This window comes from Buteo buteo, chromosome 9, assembly GCF_964188355.1.
Source record: "Buteo buteo chromosome 9, bButBut1.hap1.1, whole genome shotgun sequence".
Lineage (NCBI taxonomy): Eukaryota > Metazoa > Chordata > Aves > Accipitriformes > Accipitridae > Buteo > Buteo buteo.
In genome coordinates, this window is record NC_134179.1 from 16,797,106 (window position 1) to 16,818,629 (window position 21,524).

Here is a 21,524-nt window from a genome sequence, read left to right on the forward strand (position 1 = left end):
GTAGTTCTGAGGGCTGGCAGAGACATACTGAAACCTCCATTACTGGATAAGCTGTCCTTTCTAGCTGGCATTGAATAACTTGCACAAGAACCTCTCTTAATAAATTGCACATTAGTCAGTAGTCATAGCAGAGAGGTCAGTGCCACGTGCATGCCTGTCTATGGCCTGTGTGCTTCATCCATGTCCTGACTGGCGTGTTTAGACAGTATTGATAAAAGCTTCACAACCTTCTCAGAGTCCCTCTCTGAAAGGTAAACTTTAGTCACCTGTAGGCGAGTCAATGTGGCTGGTTTTGCAAAGAGTAGGAACGGGCAACAAGATAGGATAAAATCTTCATAACAGATGATGATGGTTTATTTGGGAAGGATGGCAGGCAAAACAGGAAAGGGGGAAACAAAACCACTGAGAAAAGAGAATGCTAGTCTACAGTTCATAAAATGGACCTCAGAAGTTCTCATAGTTGTCTTCCTCATTCTGCAGTACTTCTCTTTTCATAACAGATTGCCCCTGACAAGGATATGGTGTATTATTTCATGGATAAACTTTTTTCAAAAATTTGCAGTATATGTTTTTAAGACTTTATTTATTTATTTATTTATTTTAAAACAGGAACATGATTGATAAGGTGACATGGCCCCAGTTCACTAAAGCACTTAAGCATGGGCTGAAAAGCCCTGGTGAACAAATGGCTGATACAGAAAGTTTTCTAGTGGTCTCATTTAAAAATCCATTTTCCCTTTTGCTGGTATCCCATTTTCCTGCAAATTGCCATGTTTAGCACTAACGTTCCCTTGCCTTCAATATAACATTGTAGCATTAGAAGAATTGGTGTTTGGGCTGGCTTTACACGATACAATTTGGAAGAATTTAGTGCAACTAAGCTGCAGCGCTGTGCACTTTCCTTCTCAGTTTGCTTGTGTTTAACAGTTTGGAAATTGGTCATTGGGCCCCAAGGAGATATATATATATATTTACTCTGTTAATTTTGGGACACCCACATTGTTAGAGCACAGTTAGTCTTTACCACCTAGGTAGAACGTGCTGTATTCAACAAGGCTTGTGAGCTCTATCTTACTTGGACTTTAGGATGTCATGCCATGGTGACCAGATTGAGAGGATCTTCATTTGCCTTTCACAGTGAATTTATGGCCCTCGGCCAAATTAAGTTCATGTACTCTCCTGATGCAATATGTGCATGGGTGTGGAAGCACAGATAGAAGTTCTGGCTTTCCTATAATGGGATAATGGAAAGTCTGTAGGGAATAGGACAATAATTTCCCCATTATGAATGGGCCTAGGAAATGAGTTTTCAGTTTCACTAATGTAAATCTTCTCTATGCCCACTCAATTTACTATCTGCTATGCCTCTGGGTCTGCACTAAGAAGTGCTTCTGCACTTGTCTAGACTGATTAAGATTCATATAAATAGAGGCTTTCTATATGAAATGTATTTTGGCACTGTATTGACATTGAAATATATAACTCAGCCTTTAACAGTTGAACAAATTTAAATAAAATGATGGTTCTTTTTTACAAGGTGATAAAATGAACATAATTGGGTTAATATCTTAATCTGGCAGTCTGGAATTAGATTACACATACCTGTATGCACAAAATTTGATTAGAGAAAATCAGATTTTCCATTCCACTTGCTCCTTTTGTGACCTTTGGATATTCCATCTTGTTGCCTAGAAGGAGCCAGTTCAGACCAGCCAGTCCAAATCCGGTGGTGTCACTCACTCCTCCCCTCCACTGCTTTTTGTCCAGACTGTTTTCTTACTCTGAGAGAACATTTGTATTCCCTTAATATTGCTAAACAAATTTCCTGTAGAAATAGCAGTCACATGAAGAGGGGTTTAGTACTACTTTGGCAGGTGGCTCTCACAATTATTTCCTGACAGAAAAAAATAAAATTGAGATGAGTTTTGTGATACTAGCTGTGGTTAACTTGGCTTCCTAGTATTTGCTGTGTGGACTTATTTTTCTTATCAGTCTTTGGTGTTTTGTTTTGGTTTGGTTTGGTTTTTTAAACCAATTTTCTGTTGCAAATAACACCATAGTGGGGTTGATTGTAAAAGCCTGCCCAGTCACCGTGAGGGCAGCGACTTCTGTCACCAGGGCTTCAGGAACAGAACAAAAACTGCCAGAACCTACTCCTAGACATACTAAAATTATTAGCACTGCTTCCTTGCCTGACTAGAAGCTGCAGTAACGTCACTCTCTGCTTTATATAAAATAAGTCCAGTGACAGAAAATAAATGAGATAACAAAGCACAGGTTGTTGAGCTTTGTGCATGGACTCATAGGCAATGGTCATTTTTTAAGTATTTTATATCACAAATTGTTGCTGACCTGTGTATTACTAGTTGTTTAATCTGGGGTGGGATATGATTTAGAGAAGATATTTTTGTGCTGAGTATCCAGGTTCCACAATAAATACTAGATAGTTTGTTGACTAGAAAAAAGATGTGTAACCTGGCTTGCTGTGTTGCATCAGAGCCTCATCCCGCTCTATAGAAACTCTTACTGAAGGTAGTGACTGGGATGGGTCCAAGAGTGAATGTTTTTAGTGCATCTCTGGGCCTCTGTTCGCTGCTGCTAGATCAAATGGTGAGAAGCAGTGAGTGGCCAGCTGAGAGCAGCAGTTTGGTCCTCCCATGTTAGTCACAGAGCTGGGCTCTCATCTACTCTTTCAGACAACACGAAGTCAGACTACTCTAATAAGACATGTTTGAGTTACATTTCAGTCTAAGGGGACAGTCTTTACAAGAGAAAATTATTGTCCTGTAGCTTCATCATAGTGAATTTGAATTCTATGCAATCTGATAGAGAAGTAAGATATGTGCTTTCAAAAGTATAAAATCTTATGAAAGCAAGGATGCATAAAGAGGCATTTAAAAAGACTTCCAGACTACCTCCACAAAAATCCAAATCTGGTTCCTCCCAGGGGAAAGGGGTTTTGCTATCAATTACGTTTTCTGTTTATTACAGAGCACTGCCTGTGCTGCGTCCACCCAGATCTTACCACATACACTCTCTCACACACTTCACTGTCGACTTCCTCTTTATTCTAATAGTTTATTCTGGTTTTGGCAGATTTAGTATGTCTGTTGAATTGCGCTGCTTTGTGTTGATGTGCCTCCACCACATGCCGCTTTGTAGCCACTCCTTTTCTCTCTTAAAATATTAAAATACTGCCCTGGGACCACCAGGTTACATTTGTGACACGTGCTCATGATAAGGCATAATAAATGAATCCTAATTAATTTATTGCCCCTTCTGGTTGAAACACTTATATATGACTTATTTACATGTTGACAGCAGTTTAAAAGCTTAAATAGCAATCGCTGTTCCAGGAGAAAACTTGTTTTAAATTAATTACTTCAAATTGAATGTAGTCAAGTTTAGCAATTCAGTAGACTTAAATACAGCATCAAATTAATAGATCTGGAAACCTCTAATGTTCGAATGAACAAATTAAGGCACCTGTGCTCATTATTTAGGCTTTTAAGGATAAAATAATGTCAAAACTGAAGGTTGGCAAAAGTTATTTTTTCTAGGAAATGTTCATCAGCCCTTCGTTTTACGGTCAGGAGGTGCAGTAGCCCTTCCCCTACATGATGAATTATGCTGTATTTTCAGTGGTGTGTGCTTGGATGTGTCGCAGTGGCATGTATCATTCAGGTGCTATGTGAAGTTGATCCCTGTGCCCTGGCATGCACAAAAGCAAGTTTATATGAAAAGTTCAGCTTATGTTCTAGTATGGGTGAACTGTTTTCTCCTGTTCCAGGTCTTTTTCTGCCTGTAGGTCTGTAAGTAGCAATTTTATTCTGTAGAATCAGTGATAGTAAAATCCTGTGGCACTCTTCACTTCTGGTTTTATTTTTTAATTTGCTTTTTCTTACTGTCTGTTGCTGCGCAAACTTCGTGCATGGGTATGTTCTATCATAAAACATGTTTCCAATGATTATTTCATCCTTGAAAGTCTAGTCCAGTTTTTAGTAAATACTTTTATTGTGCTTGTTAACACATGATATTATATTATGGTATTACATCTGTCATTGCAACACCTACAAGGGAATGCAGATGAAATTAATCTCAGAATTTCAGACATCTCTAAATTCCTTATCCTGTACAGGTTTGTATTGTTGATATAGTCCCTTTCTATGTAAACATATACTGATTCTCAGATGCCCCCCTTTTTAAAAATGTTTGTTAACATGGACTGTTGACCGATGTATGATTGCACCTAAAAAAATGAACCAAATGTTATCTTGTCTAAGGCATGGACTGCAAGCATGTGCAGAAGATACTGTAATGATGAATTAATTGCGTGTTTGCACTTTGGATGCTTCTAGACATGTTTTCTCAGAGAAAAACTGTCACAGAACTTAAAATGATCCACATCTAGGCCATGAAAATAATTTAGGGGCACAGAAAGAATCTTTTATACAGCAGGACTCAGAAGATTGTTTTCCCTGTAGAGGAAGGCATAAAAAATACTTAATAGTTGTTATATACAACAACACAGAGGTAAGAACTTGGTTTGTTGTGGCACATGAGGACAAAGGTGGGAGAAGCTTAATGAAACAGAACAAGCTGCAGAAAGCAAAAGCTTATATAAACAGTACAGAATGTTATTAGGCCAAGCCTTTAAAAGAAGTAAAAGGAAAAGGTGGGAGGGGAGATGCTGGGATTAGACCTTTGTAGGGTCAATAGGTACACATGGAGGGAAAAGCTTCTCGAGTTACTTGGTGTTCAGTCGAATGAAATCAGGTTTCCTCTGGGTACGTGTCCTTTGTCACCTGAATATCCCAATGAATTAACAGCAGCTCCTTTCTTTCTCCTCCTCTGGACTGTACTAGATATCCTTGCCTCTCCTGGGTCAAAAAGCTTTGGCTTGGGTTAGGCATGATTTGGTGGATCAGCCTGTAAGCGTGATGTGATTGATTGGCTGGCTGCTGCCAAACAGAATGTATAGCTCCAGGCTATGGCCTGTCTTTCCCTCAGCAGATGCATGAATTTAGGTGTTTCTTTAGGTGTGTCAGCTGGCTTTCATGATACTCTGGGAATATAATTGTCTCTTAGACTTTCATGCCCTTTCATTTTAGCTTTGATGAAGTTGGCCAAAAGGTTCAAAAGTCACGTTTTGGTGGTGGAAGAAGAGAAACTGTTATGGCCAGAGCAATCACATTAAGCCTTCTTGCTATGAGAAACTAGACCTAAACAAGAAAACCTGGGTTTTGGAAGTAATTTAAATGACCCTGCTTCAGGGCAAAAGACAAACTCAGATTACGTTCACAATGTGGAGAAAATATTTAAGTATAATGTTATCCCTTAACAGTATCCATCTGGATTTCTTGTATCTTCCTCGGAAACATCTGGTATTGGCCACAGTTGGTGAAATGATACTGAAGAAGTTGAATCACTGAGATTATCTTGTTTGGCAATTCCTAGACTGCTAAGTCTACCACTTTCTCCTAGTTATCCTGATTAATACAGTTTACGAATATTCTGCTTTTTCTAAGTAATTTTGTTGTACGTGTTGATAATTTATAATTTATTTATGTGGTCAAGACATTTTTATTTCTTCCAAAAGATGCTAAAAAGTAAATTTTAAAACAAAATGCTCTTGGATTTGAGAGCAGGAATGGCTTGTGAAGGGATGAGAAAGAGCTACTTTGCTATCTTCCTTCTTAAACATGCCTGAAGAGCACATTGGAACAGGAGTCACTGACGTTTGAACATATGTACTGTGTTGATCCAGCTCTCTATCCCTATTTAAAAAAAAAAAAGGGGGGGGTGGGGGGGTGGGGAGCTAAAGATGATGCTGACAGGCCAGCATAGTTTCTGTGGTGTCTGATATGTGCCAAATTTCCAATGATCCAACAAAGCCATCTGCTTTCACATTTATCAAAGGTCAGTACTTATGAATTCTAGCAGCACAGCTGAATTGATTCACTGACATGAAGGTAATTATGAGCTTGGGTCAGAGTCAGGATGAAGGTTTAGCAGTGAAAAATTCTGTATTTTGATGTCAATCCTTTATACGGTCTAGATCATACTAAGATGAACTGATTTTTAAATCTTGTATTTTCTTCAGGGTATATGGAGTTAGGTGTCCACAAACCCACAAAACTTTTGAGAGAAAATCATTGACTTACAAGAAACATCTATATAATATTTTTTAACAAAACTCCTAGAAATTAAAACAAAAAACTTGGGAAAATGGAAACATTTCTTTGAAAAGGGAAGGATGTGGTAGATGTCTTTATGGCACAAAAACCAATAAAGCAGCTCTCGATTCAGTTCTTAATTTTAATGCTTATAGATAGGCATATAGATTGTATAATTACATTTGTCTGTTAAAATTCACTGATACAATTAATTTTCAGGAGCTTTATGAAACAATATTTTTCCGGTTTAATTTTCACTAACTCCTCATATAAAAGCAGTGGAATCAGTTTTTGCTCCTCTGGTTTGCACATTTGTCTCTAGTTAGTCTAGAATTTGAAGCACTAGAATCTTTTTATGCACATCTTAAAATACAAGGTTATGTGGTTTAGAAGCATCACAGACGTATAAACAGAGCAATTGTAGCTTCAGAGTGAAACATGTTTTAAGACTGAAGGGATATAGTAATATCCAGATATGATCTACCATCCTTGTGTGAGAGGCTGAACCTAAAGGATCAGAAGTTCCATATTATTATTCAGTGATCTCATTCCATGATATTACTCCATTGATATCATTCCCATCTTACAGATTAGGAATGGAAGGCGAGTTTGACCTACTGGACATAACATAAAGGTGAAAGGCAGCATATCAGTGACCACTACGTGACTTTTCTTGATTTAGTCTAATGCTAAGCAAACTAGATTGGTTTCTTGTATCCTTTCCTCAAAGAATCTCCTGTGACAGTTTGCCCACGGATCCTCAGTTAAGTGCTTTGTAGAAGTTATTTTCCCTGTAACACATGGTTTTTTTTCTGGGAGTCTTCAAAGAGTAAGGCCAAAAATCCATTAATTTGCTCTTGAGCTTGAGTAATTATGGCATTTCCCACTTCTGCTTCTTCAGGAGGAAGGGTGAGAGAGTTTTGCTGACACACTAATCTTCACAGTAATTCTTAAAGTTAGAAAGGAAAGATAATTTTTTTTCTATATTGTCCAACATCATACTTTGAAGAAAAAGCTTATATAGTCTTGAAGTTCATGAAGAGCTATTCTTCCATTCCAACTTGAACTCCCATGAGGAGAACAACCTTTGCTAAGTCAGCAACATCCAAATTCTTCCCTTTCAACAAGAAAACATTCAGAGGTATTGATGACTTTTCCTCCTTTATTTTTCTTCTGATTTTCTCTAGTAAGACAAAAGTTAAATCTGTTGCTAAGGCTTATGTTTCCTCAGCAGATTCAGATGCTTACTGTGGTAACATATCTCATCTTGCAACCTAGTCAAACCCAAGAATATTTTGAAAGACAAACACTTTAGCAGGTCACCCATTTTTTGTCCTTTACATGGTAAAAGACTACCCATCCCTCTGATCAAAGTTTTCATTTTGGCACAGCATTTGCCAGCTGACAACATTCCTTTGGCATACTTTAATTACTCTTTTAGAAAACCATTTTACAGTTTGGAAGACATGTCTGTGTAAAACTCCATCAGTCAGAACTGAGTGGAAGTTTTGCTATTGACTTCAGCGAGGTCAGGACTGCATCCATTATTTTCTAACACTGTTAAGTGGAAAGACAGAAACTCTTCTGTCAGTAACCATTAGTTGTGAAAGTGCACTGGAATTATTACTAGAACTTTAATGGCCCAATAAATCAAAGTAGTTCAAGTTATGAGGGGAGCTTACAATACTGCCACAGTGTCTCACAAACCAGGGCATCATGATTCCTTTCAGTGGTTTTCAGCATTTATTTCTTCTCTCGACACAGCTCACTGTCTACCACTTTTGGGGGGAAGGAGAGGGGCACAAAGGGGGAAGAAACAAGCTAAATCTGCACTGCAAAGTTAAAATTCTATCATGATTGGCTTTTGTAGATTTAAAGGGTAACCATTAAACATTGAATTGAATACATTGCTGTAAAATATAGCTATTGAGTGGTTTTGCTTCTTAGCTTTTGCCTTTTCTCCATAAAATTTCTGCTTGATTGGCTAGGATTCAGTGAAACCTCTCATTAGGGCACCATGGTTCATTAGAGCTTAAAGAGGCATTACTGAAAATTGAATTGACTGTGCTATGATTCCCTAGTTGCTGTGATTAGTAGTTGTCTGACATTATGCTATGTCCTTTGCATGCATAAGTCTTTCTAAACTCCATACAACTTGTTAAAGAGTTAATTTGTTTAATAGTTAAACTCTGAATTGCAGAATTGGCAAAGAAATGCTTTATACAGTGACAAAAAATGTAAGCAATGATCTTTTATTCCGACATATTTTTCAGAAATTACTCTGATAATCTGTACAAAACACTAATTTTCACACTTGGATTTTCTTCAGTATTTTTTTGATTTGAGAGATGAGACTCTGACAATTCCTTAGACTTGCTACTGCCATTAGCCAGATTGATAGTCAAAGAGGAACAAATGCCATCATGAAAAATCAGTCTTTAAAACTTTTCTCCCCATCCCCCAATAAGTGGAATAATAAAGCATAATTATGTTTTTTTTAATCAAAGTTAGTCATGTTTGCCAGAGTACCAATGTGATTCTGTATGTGTAATTAATTGTCAGTAAAATTAAGTCTGTCCTGATTTGAATCATGAAGTAAAATATATGGAAAGGGATGGGATCTAATTTAAGAAGCTAATGACTGAATTGCTGAAAAGAGCAACAATGGAAATGTTTTTCCATGTGCAGGCACAGAGAATCCTATTTGTCTCCCTGAGATGACAATTGTACCTATAAACATGGTTTGCTTGTGAAACAGGGAGGGGAGACCATGATATGTGAAATGATGGTACAGATAATAATTGATCTTTGCTCTGAAGTGATGATGATGTGACTATATTTGACCTAGGAGCTGGTTCCTTTTTGCCCTCCAGCTAAAAATCTGACATTTTACGAAGTTATTGCTCCTTGAAATTGCAGTGTTAGTTTTTTTTAAACAGGCAGAAAAACATTTTTTCAAGGAACGAAGTCTTCCCTGCCTTGCTTTGGAGGTGCAGAGGACCTCCGCAGAACTTCAGTGGAAGAGAAACATGGGGTGGCTCCTTCTAGGAGCAGCAAGGAATCTTTTTGGTCTGTTTGTGTGGGACTTGGCTGAATGTGCCAGTCCAGGGCTTGACTCAGATGCTACTGAAATACTGGTAATGAAGGCAATCGTGCCTCACAGTGTCCAGTGGGGCTAAGACATCAATAGCTCAATATTACATTTCACACTTCTGTGCTAGTCGCTAGACCTTGTCCTGCCATTTCTGGAAACTCTTTCCTGTAATAACTTAATGGGTGATGACCAGATTTTCCCCTTTGATATTAAAAGAAATATTCATTCATTCATTTATTTTCTTGCTTTTATGCATATAATAGTGTGTTAATTGCCAAGAAATTTAAGGGTAATACATAGCTGTAGTTTAGCTGGGGAGTGAGGTTTTGAGTTAGATGAACTGGTTCAAGGAGAGCTTGCAAGCATCTGTTGTGAATATCAGTATTGTTTAAATTTGTTATTATCAAGCCTCAGAAAGAATACTGTAGCATTATTGTTGGTATCACATAAACTTGGGTTTATCTCAAATAATAGAGAGCAAGAAGCAATGATAATCTCCATTTTAATCTGTGTACTCTGTGAAATGAAACATAATGCAAAATTACTGGTTTTTGTCTCTGAGGAGCTAGAGCACACTGATACAATGACATATATTTAATCAGAAGGAATATATTTAATAAGAAGGAATTATGTGACAAAAAGAAGTGACTAAATGACATGCAAACTGCTTAGAAATATCAAGACACAAAATTTACACTTTCTATTCCATTCTATGAAATGAGCATTTAAAGGTCAGGAAGAAAGGCTAGTATTTGCATTTAAATGGAGATATTTTAAGTTGAAATGGTGATTGGTGACCTCTGTCCTGACTCAAGTGGATTTTTGTTTTGTTTTTTGGACTCAGAATGAGGCATCAGAAAAAAAAGTGAAAATACTATAAATCAGTAAAATGCTAAAACTAGCTCTCAGGCTCTACTTTATTGCTACCTATTTGCACATATTTGGTCTTCATGAAACTATTCTGTGCTTTGTGTAGTTTTAAATGGATGTTTGGCCTCTATAGCATAGCCACTGTAGAGTCTTCCGAAGGTGAATACAAATTCAAGGAATCTGACTAAGAAAATACTACAGGTAACTGCAAATCCACACGTTTAAGCTCTCTGTTCCCTCAAAGCATGCACATTTCTCAGTTTGTGCATGAAACACCCAAGAAGTTTATGCTGTTTGATAGCCTATGGTTCAGCACATGTACCTCCTGAGAGAGTTGTAACATTTTCATTGTGTATTGGTGGTGCACAAAGTCATGTTCCAGCTTTGGAACTACACAAAAGTGTCTCAAGGATGCAGATTTGATTTGAAGTATATTTTTTTTCTGCCTACTCAATGCTGATGGGTGCGATGTTGGTAACCTTTAGTTGCATACCTCCAGACTCAGCTACGTGTTTCCCTCTGGAGCAAGCAATGCTTGTATTGCACTGTGTGGCTGGGAGCTGAGGCTTGTTTCTCTCATTAATTTGTGTTTGTTACAGATGCACGCACACTCAAATCCAACAGCTGTTAAAGCTCAGATTTATTCTTTGGTAGAAAAGTTAGTTAGAACTCCGGTAACAGTAGTGAACTACAGGCTCAGTGATGTAAGGGGTATTAGTACTACACAGCCAACTTAAGAATCCTTGAGATTTAAAATGATGACTCAAAACGCGTGTATCATCACCTAAAAGCTGAGGGCTCTCTCCTTTGAGGAGTTACCTCGGGCAGTGTCCCGACCCAACCCAAGGGGGAGTCCCCGACGGCAGACCCGCTGCTCCGAGGAGGACTGATTCCAACGTGTCCTCCAGCAGGACCCCGTTTATACCCCTGTCAAATCTGACCGGTGTTCATTTAATCCCTATTGGCCAAGAAGGTCACCTCAGTGTACCTGGCACGTCTCAATTGGCCAGTTCAAATTTCAACCTGTGGCCTCCAGGGTTTAGGGTTTTTTTGGTTTTTTTTTTTTTCCCCCTCTTCTCCCTGCCTGGAGAAGTTTCATTTCCTGCTGGCGGGATGGTGGGGGGGGAGTGTACTGCCACAGTGTTGGGTGGAAATATTAATGCAGCAAAGATTGTTTTTCCCGTTCTCCTCTAGATCTGTGGTAGGTGTAGGCTAGATGAAAGATGATGATACAGCTGTGACTTCTCTGCTAGTTCCAGCTTGGGCCAGGCAGTGTTAATATGGAAGTCACAGTCCTGAGATCCAGATCTGCTATCATTATAATGCTGACACCCATTCTGCTGAGAGCACTTCAGGTAAGACTTGAAGAAACTTGTCTGTGTACAAAGTTCTTGAGGGGATTTTTACTTAGTGTCACACCGCCTACAAGTGTGTGTGGAAAAAGTACCATATTACCTTCTGAGAACTGCCTCTAAGATGTCACCTGCTTCATCTTCTGAGCTGTCAAGATTGGCAGCAAAATTTTCCCTTATTTGTTAAAGAATTTTCTCGCTACAGGGGTCTGCTGCATTGGAAATAACGCACAGTAGATGGGAGAGATGCATATAAAACATACAACCTGAAAGAGACTTAAAAGATACTAATATTTGAACAGAAGCCTGCTATACTTAAAACCTTGATAAGTAACTATGTATTTTGCATGTAATATATTATGCTGTAGATAATCTCTGTAATTAGGTAGCATTTAGATTGCCTGTGTACTTACTCTCTTTAAATACAAGCTATATATTTCAAATTTGCTAAAGAAAGAGTTTGAGTCCTTTCAGGTATTTCACTGATGACATCTTCCAGCAAATTTGTAGTCTTAAAACCACATGGTTGTGGCCTGTCTTTATTATTCTGAAATATGAAATACTCATATGAGCTATTGGGAGCTACCTGGCCATACTGGCATGTGCATGTAGTCAGAGAACTGGAGAAAAAACACACACCAGAAGTTTTTATTACGCTTTGGTAATGACAATGTCTTAATTACTTATTGGTAATAAAATGTTCAGCTAGAAATACAAGTTTTTAATTGATCCTGCCCTTTTAATAAATCATGTCCAGTCTTAAAGACTCCTGTTCCCACAGACTTCAGTAGGGGTGAGGGGTCAGTTCTCTTTGCAACTGCTTGCCTCTTGAAAAAGGAAGAAGTCCTTCTTTGCTCAGTCCCCAGTTAGGGGCAAAACAAGATACTGAATTTCTAGTTTCATCTGTGCTGCCTCATGAGTGACTTCCAAAGCTGCTGGGGTGACTTATGTTTTTTATGAAAATACTGTATTGTGGCATATCTTGGTCTTGTGGTACTGAGGAGTCAATACATTTGTTCAGTCAGAAACACACGTTCTTTTTTGAACATGACTTTTTGAGTCTTGCTGCTCTGGAAGGGAGTGTTTCTCTCCTCATGTTGTTTCTTAATTATTAATTATATTTATTAGTTATGATTAATACTGATCATCCCTCTTCAGTTTCTGATTTCAGTTTTTAACAACAACCCCATCTCCCTACGATGGACTTCCTTTTCCTTATTAATGCTGAGATGCCAGTGCTCATGGCTGAGCAGTCAAGTAAATGAAAGTTCACAGCCTCCCACAGTTGCGTTCCCTAGTGACAAAACTCTACCTAAAGAGGTGCTGGTTGAGTGCTGGTATATTCTAGTTTTGTTTTTAAAGGAATGCGTTTAAAACTAATAAGTTTACTTTGCATGTATGGACCATTACAACTGTATGTGAATAAAGTAATTATTTGATTTTCAGGTGTACAAGTAGTCAATCTGCAGAAGAAATTTAGAATATTTTGATAAATATATTTGAGCTCTTCCACCTTTATTTCATCAAAGATTTGTCAAATTTTTTGATACCTGTTGATGTGGGTTTGGGGATAATATAAAAAAGGTACATGTTTTTGGTAGTAAACGATTCATTGTGCTAGCACCTGGAAGGCAGAATAAGTGTTCTTATGCAAACAAGACTGACATCTCCTGAGTAAGAATTAAAATTAGTTCCACTTTTCAAGTTTTGAGCATCAAACACTTACTTTTGACCTTTGGCTTAACCGTTGTGAGGGTATTTTTCTGGATGTTCTGGATATTAGATGGTCAGTGTGTCTGTAGACCAACATCTTTACCTTAATTGTGTGACAGGAGGTTATACTGTTCTTACTAAACAAGATGTGCTTGTAGACACAAAACCTCTATCTACTAAAACTGTAAGTAGGTGTTTCACCGTTAGGAAGTAACAACGTATTCTGTCTTGGCTGAGGAAGGTGAGACTACTTAAAAAGCAAGATTATTAGTATAGATGCTTCTAAATTCAGGGCTCATTAATCAATTTTACAATCAGAGCAGCAAAAATAAGAAGTGTGTCATCTGGAGCTGTGATTATTTCCATCAATGGCAGCAGTTTAAAATGTGACTTGTGTAACTAAGGTAATAAGTAGGAAGTACAAAAAAAAAAAAAAATTCCTCCAAGACCATAACATTTTAAATTGGATGTTATATAACAAGCGGGAAGCAGTTAGGAAAACCTATCGTTCTTGCTTTTTGCAGAGCGAAGGGTGAACTTTTGATACGCTGACTGAGACTCTTTGTCTGAATTTTCCTAGTTTGAGATACGCTAGCTTCATATCTTGTGACATTCAACTGGGACTCAGTTACCTCTCTACAGCAATGGCCAAATTCCTGAGTCAGAGGAATCCTTCCATTTATTTCAGCCAAACCTATTTTTTACAAGCGACACTAGCATTTTCACATTTCTACTGGGGACATTTGCAAGGGGAAGAAAATAAAAGGAATAATAAAAGTGAGAAGATAATGGGAAAATAGAAAAAGTGATTTAAACAAAAGAAGGGAAAGCCAGTTAGGAATTACTTTCGTTTTCTCCAGTCTACTTTCATTTATGTGGAAACCAGCTTGCTGAAGAAATGAGAAACTCCTATGTTAACCTACAGAGAGGAGAAATAGCAGAATATATTTGCAATGCTGTGAACCTGGTCTTGCTAGCTTCGTTTCGATTTCCCTAGTGGTAATAGCATAGAAAACAGCAATAAACATGGACTGTCTGCTGCTGCATCTTATTAACCATTCTGCTGTTTAAACACGCATTGAGCAGATCTAATTGATACGTCAGGGCACTGAGAGGTTATTCTTGGCTGTGAATGGGGCAGCCGGCATTTCTGGATCCTGTAATGGCCTATAGATTTTTCAAAGGCTGTCAAGGAGACAGTAGAAAACTGGGGCTTCTGACAGCCCCTAAAGTCCAGAAAGGTCCAAGAATCTTATTGTTTTTATGAAAACAACCTAAAGAAATACAGTACTGTAGGAAGAGAGATGTATTTTCTTGGTATCATAGGGAAACAGCAAGGTAGGGAAATTCTTGCTTAGTTTTATCATCAGAAGCAGATTTCTGTCCATCAGCCATAGCTACCCAACAGGCTCCTCAACCTTCACTGGGAGACCTGCCCAAGTCCTGAGATTGTATTTTCTGGAAATTGATTCTCTGTCATGCACCATATAAAGACATATTTTGGGATATATTTTAAAAAGTATTTGAAACAAATGGAGATTCTGATTATTTTTTTGTGTGTGTGTAGCTGTAAGTGGTACATTGGAAAACAGATGACGTTCAAATTGTGCCATCAACTTGTGCTGCACTGAGGTTAGATCTCTGATGACTTGTCTAACGTCAGTGAATTCACTGACTTTAAATTTTGCATATGTGATCCTGTTGAGATTTTGATGTTTCTCTGAATGCTTTTTTAAAGAAATCATTTTTTACAGTGCAATACTTAAGTATTTTCCAGTGTTGGAGATATTTAGGCGCAACACTACCTGTGGTTGGATAAACATGTATACCATTTAGAGCCAACACCATAAACAGCACAAACATAGCAGTCTGTGTGCTTGTCTATGTAATGATGGACAATTTCATAATTTTCTTTTTAGTGATGTTTGAAAACCATAAATATAGCAAAACATAAAGCTATCACAATACGTGATAGTGGCAGCTTACTGGGAAGATAATCATGATTCAATTAAGGGTGTTCTCGGTGCTTTTTGACCACTAACAGTAAATTGAAGAAAGATGCAACAGCAATAGGGACCTCCATGTTCTAAACTCTGTCAAATACGTAGCAAACAATCAGTTCTCCAGCTACCTAAAGTGTGCATGACATGCAGTCACTTTTGCGATTATGAACACCGTACAGGTCTCATTTGCTCTAGATATATTTATCTTTTTGTTAGCTTTGTATGGACGTGATTTTCACAGAGGAGTAGTCATGCACTGTCAAAATAAACCACTGCAAAAATCAGTCCTCTACCCCTCTGCTGAGCTGAAGAAATTCTAGCTGAGTATTCATCTTTATAGCCTTGTATTTCCAGTTCCTTTTAAAATGCAGTTTTAAAAAATTTTGAAAAAGCTTACAGATTAAAAGATAGATGTACAGAGATGTATAATGATGGTTTGTGGTGACAATTTCCCACTATATCATGTCTTCATTGTGCGGTGTCAAGAACCATTTGTGAAAATTTTTTTACTGTGAATGGATTTAGGTCCTATGAAGTTTGAATTCTCCTTTTTACTCCCAGCTTTTAAAAAAAAAATCTACTTGATAATAGGAGGATTCTAACTTAGCCTGACAGATCAATGGAAATTTAAAGTTGTCTTTTCTGTCCTTTTTATGTTCCTTTTCTGCCAATGAAAATATTGCTGCATGGAGATGTCAGTCATCAAACAGCACTAGGAGAGGTTTCCTTACAAGTTCTGGCTGTCAGCAGTGTGTATGGAGCGTTAACATGGAATGGTTTCAAATCCTTCAGTACCCACACATTATTGATTGAAGAACAGGTCTTGATCCCTCCCCCCTTAATTTTAAATAATGTTTTTCCCAGTATGTGCTAGATCTTTATGGATTTGCTTTTAGATTTGCTTACAACACAAGATCTTGATGTGTTCACATGTGCTGTACAGTATTTTCCTATGCATGGCATAAATTTTGATTTAGTAGCTGGTAAGTTGGAATGAGGAGATAAGAATATAGCTAGCAATTAATGTTTAATGTCATCAGAAAGTTTCCTATAACCTTTTTTGCATGGGCTTGCAAGAAGAATGACACACACTAAAGAAGAGATTTAATTAGATGTCAGCTTTGCTAAACTAATTTGTTTAGAGACTTATCTGGCAAAAAGTTGCATAGCCCACTGTAGGTTCCTGTTTGTATCCGACAATTTTAGTAGGGCTGCCTTCATCTGCTCTCCCTTCCTGATCTGATTTCTGTCTGTGGTCGGACTCATCCCTGTGACAGGCATTAGAGCCCAGCCAGAGTTTTTAACTTTTGTCATCTTCACCTTTCAGCTGATTTCAAGGAACCAGACTTCCGTGGAAAAGATACTTGCCCTGGTCATCTGCCACTTGCTAACTGATTTAGTTTAAGCAGCAACATCCTGATCTGCCTGGATGGATACTGAAAGCAGTAGTGGTGCTGGTGGTGATGGTGGGGAAAGGAATTTGAATATGTAAGAGAGAATCATTCTCTATCCTGAGAAGCTCATCAAACACAAGGAAATTGTATCTTACTGTGAGCCTGTGGCTACAAAAGTGGGTTGCACTTGAAAGAATACATATGTGTACCATATATGTTGTCAGCTAGGACAGATGATGCCCTGCCTTACTTAAATCTCTTTCAAAACTAACTAACTTAAATAGGACCTGAGGACATGAACCATTAAGCAGAAAAGGTCCGTGACCTCTTTCATCCTGCTTGACCAGCAACTGCTGCCCTGTCTCTGAGGCTGCGCTAATTATACTTTCTCATTTCAGCTTTGTATTGTGCTAAATGTTGTTTTAATTAAAAATAGATAGGTAAAATAACTCCTTAGAAGTGGTATCCCAGGAACAGAGTTCTTCAGGGTATTTTGCTAAAGTTAGGCTTGTTTTCATCAATTTTGCTGGAGGACCTGGAGGATAGATGTCAGTTCTGTGATCTCAGTTATGTATGTTAAAGCTAAAGGAATAGTTAAAAGGTTACAGCTAAAATTGACCTTAAACCCGTTTGATGTTCAAATCTTTCATGTGTTGACAGGTCCTCTCAAGTGGAGGTCACTGCTTCAGCAGCAGTAGTTTTCCAATTCTGTATAACACTCATCCGCCTCATAAAAATGTTACATTTAAGGTGAAAATTACGGGGCTGTTGACTTTCAGCTTCTGGATGAGTCAAACTGAGTCCCCTTAAATAGTCCATCGATTCATTTCCCAGCAACTATACATTTTAAAGCTGGAATAGGTGTTCAGACTATTTATCAAGACAGGAATTTTGTCCAGTATGTTTATTTTTTCCCTCAAAAGTTATATGAGGACTATTTCTATCCACAGGTGATTTCTTACTTGTTATTAGGCCTAAATTTATTGTTCTTTATTCAACTCAATAATATATACCCTCAGATAAACCCAAATAACTTACCTTTGTCCTTTCCATTGATAGCCTTTACAGTATGGAAACGGTTAAGCCCCACAACTACTTAATCATTCCTCAGCCAAGGAATAGATTGACTTTTTTCAAGAATTGTTAGATGCACTATTCTGTATGGGTCTTGTGCTGCACCAAAGTATGTCAGAAATGTCCAGCATTTCATCAAGCATTGAGCTGAGCAATGTGACTAATTCCTGTCACTCTTGTTTGTTCCGTTATGCTCTTACCAGTGGGAGAAAAGTGTGCAGAGCAGAATTTTGTTTCTGCTGGGCCTTTTGCTGCTTTTCCTTAGCATGCGTGAGTCACTGTGTATCTTAATTAAGTGCTAGGTTTGCTGTGCAGTTACGAGTTTGTTCACTTTATCACTGAAAACCTGTTCCAACCCCACTGGTTTTTTTTTAGATCTCATTTTGTATCTTAGTCTTGCCAGCCTGGAGTCTTAGGTTTTTTTCTTTCTGAACTCCCTGCAGTTTGTCTACATCGTTCGCCGGAGTCAGCATGGTGTAGAGGTTAGGTAATAAATCTGGGTTCCTGGCTCTGGCTCAGACTTCCTGTGTGATCTTGATAAATCATTTACCCTTACTGTCTCAATTATGAAGCAAAAAGAGGTAATATTTACTTACCTCAGAGGCACTGTAAAGTTAAAATGTTTGAAAGCTCCTCCACCTATTTCTCTGGCTAGTTATGTATCTTTTATCTTTTTTTGTTTCCATATTGATCTTTATCTTTGGTGTCTCTTCTTTTTCCCCCTTTTCTCACTCAGTGGCCACTACCCATTTTCTACCATAGTTATTTTCTCCATAGTGGAGGGTAATACTCTCTGGCTCATGATCTGTCACTGTGTGGGTCATCCTGAAACTCTCTTCTTGGAATGTCTTCTAGAACATTTTGTTATGCTGTAATTTTTTGGTGCTTTTTGTCCAAGCTTTGCAAACTTGCAGCTTTGTAAGGTGTTTCTGCTTTGTTAGTATCACCTCAATATTTTCAGTTAAGTTTTTGTGTAAAGGTTCAAAGACACGGTTCCCTTTCATATATTCTACTTGTGCTTTTTTCTTTTACTTAACCTTTTTATAGCACTATAAGAAGCCTCACTAAGAAAGTGTGCTATATTCTCAGTTAGGGAATAGTACATTGTTCAGTAGTAATTACCTTCTTATAAATACAGCTGTATTCTTAAACAAAGTAAAACCTCTAAGTTCTGAGGTAGAGCAGAGATGCCTGCATACCTGAACTACCTCAAAACGTGCACAAAACTGTTTGTGCAGTTGTATCATCAGTGAACACGTATTTTATGTTCCTCCCTGAGTGCCTGTCACAGGGATTATGTAAAAGACAGATGAATAAACAATTGCGTGAAAACGAATATGCTTGAAATTTGAGGACTATTGTTCTTGTTATTTGCACATTTATTTTGCATAATAGATTGTTAAAATAACAAATCCATAAGATTTGCTGCTTCTTTTTGTTTATTTTACTTGGGGCATGAACTGCAATCTTTCAAGGGTATTTTGCAGTAAATCTGGGGCTCCTCTCCCCGTATTTATTTCTGTAATGATGGAGTAAAATATTCCAAATATTTGTAAGTTTTTGTAAGGAGATTAATCTATACTGCCTTGTAAATGAGGGTTATGCCTATTTAAAAGGTACTAATGATACCTAGAGACAGATTAATCAGAATTGCAGGTGAAAACTTCCTTGTTCCTGGTCATTCAGTAAACAGGGTGCACAGTCAGGCAGTTACTGTGAAATAGTCTGTCTTTTTTTTTTTTTTTTTTATTTTATCTCTTCCTACTGCTAGACAACTTCAGACTTCATTTTTTTAGTCTGCACTCCATATGGTCCCTGATATAACTTGGAGAAATGTTTACTTCAAGTCCGGAGCCTGTTATGTGTTGCAGGCCTAATCAACAGACTCCATGAGAGATTACAAGAAAAGTGATTTAAGCTCTTCTCTCAAGCTTTAGACACTTTCTGCAGTCCTTCAGCTTCCAAGGCACGCAGTGGAGCCTCTTCTTAACCCCAGTTCCCTCCATCTCTCTGCTTCACAGGCTTTGGGATCTAGATCGACATACCTTACAGTTTCAAAGGATTTTGAATCTCATGGAGCAGATTTAGACCTATGGGGTACAGAATCATGGCAGGCGCTTTTATTTTTGGTAACAGGTCTGTTCAGAGGTGGTTCATTTAATGATCCTGTCTCTGGCTGGGGTTCCTGTTCCTCTACAACTTTCCCACAGCGAGGAAGTCTGATAGTTTAGCGTTTGGAAGCGAAATCAATAGCATACATTCATGAGGATAGAGATTTGCAAGCATTAGAGGGAGCAGTTCTTGTTCCCATGCCAGTAACTCTTTTGCCTTAAATGCTGAGTGAGAGACACTTGCTTAAACTAAAATGTATGTGGGAGTTCAGTGCTCATAGTTACTCCCTCTTCTGTACTGTTAACTATAAGGTATCAATTAGAATAATGATGATGCTGTTTAAACAGCACCTGTTTTTTCTATTTTGAATTGGCACTTTAAAAGCCAGTGATCAAGTTATTGCTTTATTAATGTAGATCTGGTGAATATACTAACTAATGACTTCAGAATTTGATGTGACGTGAATGTTCTATTAATGCAGAGGAAAAATTAGGCTATCATCCCTGTCAAGCAAGAAACAAAGGAATGATAAATGGGGTGAATAGTTATCCTAGGTGCATGCAGTTTCACGCAAGTTTTAGGTACCACCCTGAGATTATCATTTGAAGAGTTATTTTTAGAAGGAAAAAAGAATAAAGTGAGGCAGCACTTGCCATGTGTTAGATCCCCTGAATGACAATATAAAGGGACTTTCCTAGGCACACAGGACAGGAAAGTCTTGATGTTTCAACTTCAGCATCCATCACTGGTGGTTACTGCAGTGTAATGTTGTAAATGCAAGTCTGTGCCAGGATTTTGAGCTTTGTCTTATTTTTTTGTCATTTAAAAGGCAGTAAAGCCCCCTGCAATGAAATGGCATCTGCCAAGTGATAGGAAGCTGTTTTGTAGCACCTACAGCATTTATGCGCTAAGGACTGGCTTAAGGTCTTCTCTCCTTCAGGTACAGTTTAATAGAATGAATACTGCAACCATTTGTTCCAGAGATACATTCCTCTAAAAGGTTTCTTTATTGCCTTTTTTCAGTGTTCCCTTTCTGTAATTTCTGTGGAGTTTAATTGTTAGCCCCAGGTATCCTGGTTGAAATCCAGACTATAAGAAATGGAGGTTTAAATTGAGACTTGTCTTTTGAAGTGCTGTAGAATAGTTTTAATATAGTCGCTATAATGTATGTTTTTCTGTTTACACTGTTGGGTAAATGAGACAAAAATGATAGCTTCTGTTTGAATTTTGGTATATGAAATCAGACTCCCAGAGCAATGTCTGTGTGATTAAAGTGGTATTGAAGCATTATTAAAAAGCTGTGATTTCAGATATTTTATGGTTTTTTTTGCATATAGTCAATCTACAATGAAGACTAGTTACCTAATGTAATTCTGGTGCTTGCACTCTACTGAAGTCGAAGCAACTTTTCATTGGTCTCTGTTGGCTTTGGATCAAGCCCTTGGTTTAAAGTATTGATTAAAAGAGAAACTCAATATGAATGGGAAGCCAAGACAATTAATACAGTGAATGCGATGAATTAGCAAAAAAATAAAAAAAAAAGCAGCTCCCAAAAGATTGCATCCACAAATGTAATTTGTTCCTTTGATCTGATGATTCTGGTTCCAGGTGTTTATTCGAAAGCTGTTTAAGTAGTGGCTTTGCCTGTACCTACCCAAATGCTTTTTTTCTTCCTCTTTATTCTTTTTCTAGTAACTCTGCTCTTTAATAATTTGTTTTCCTAGTATTTGTTAGAT

General features: G+C 37.8%; 1 protein-coding gene across 4 annotated transcripts in view; it reads left to right on the forward strand.

Moving 5' to 3' along the window:
* MACROD2 (mono-ADP ribosylhydrolase 2) overlaps window positions 1-21,524 on the forward strand; it is a 910,189-nt gene that overhangs the window by 347,019 nt on the left and 541,646 nt on the right. The gene's annotated exons all lie outside the window — the stretch shown is intronic.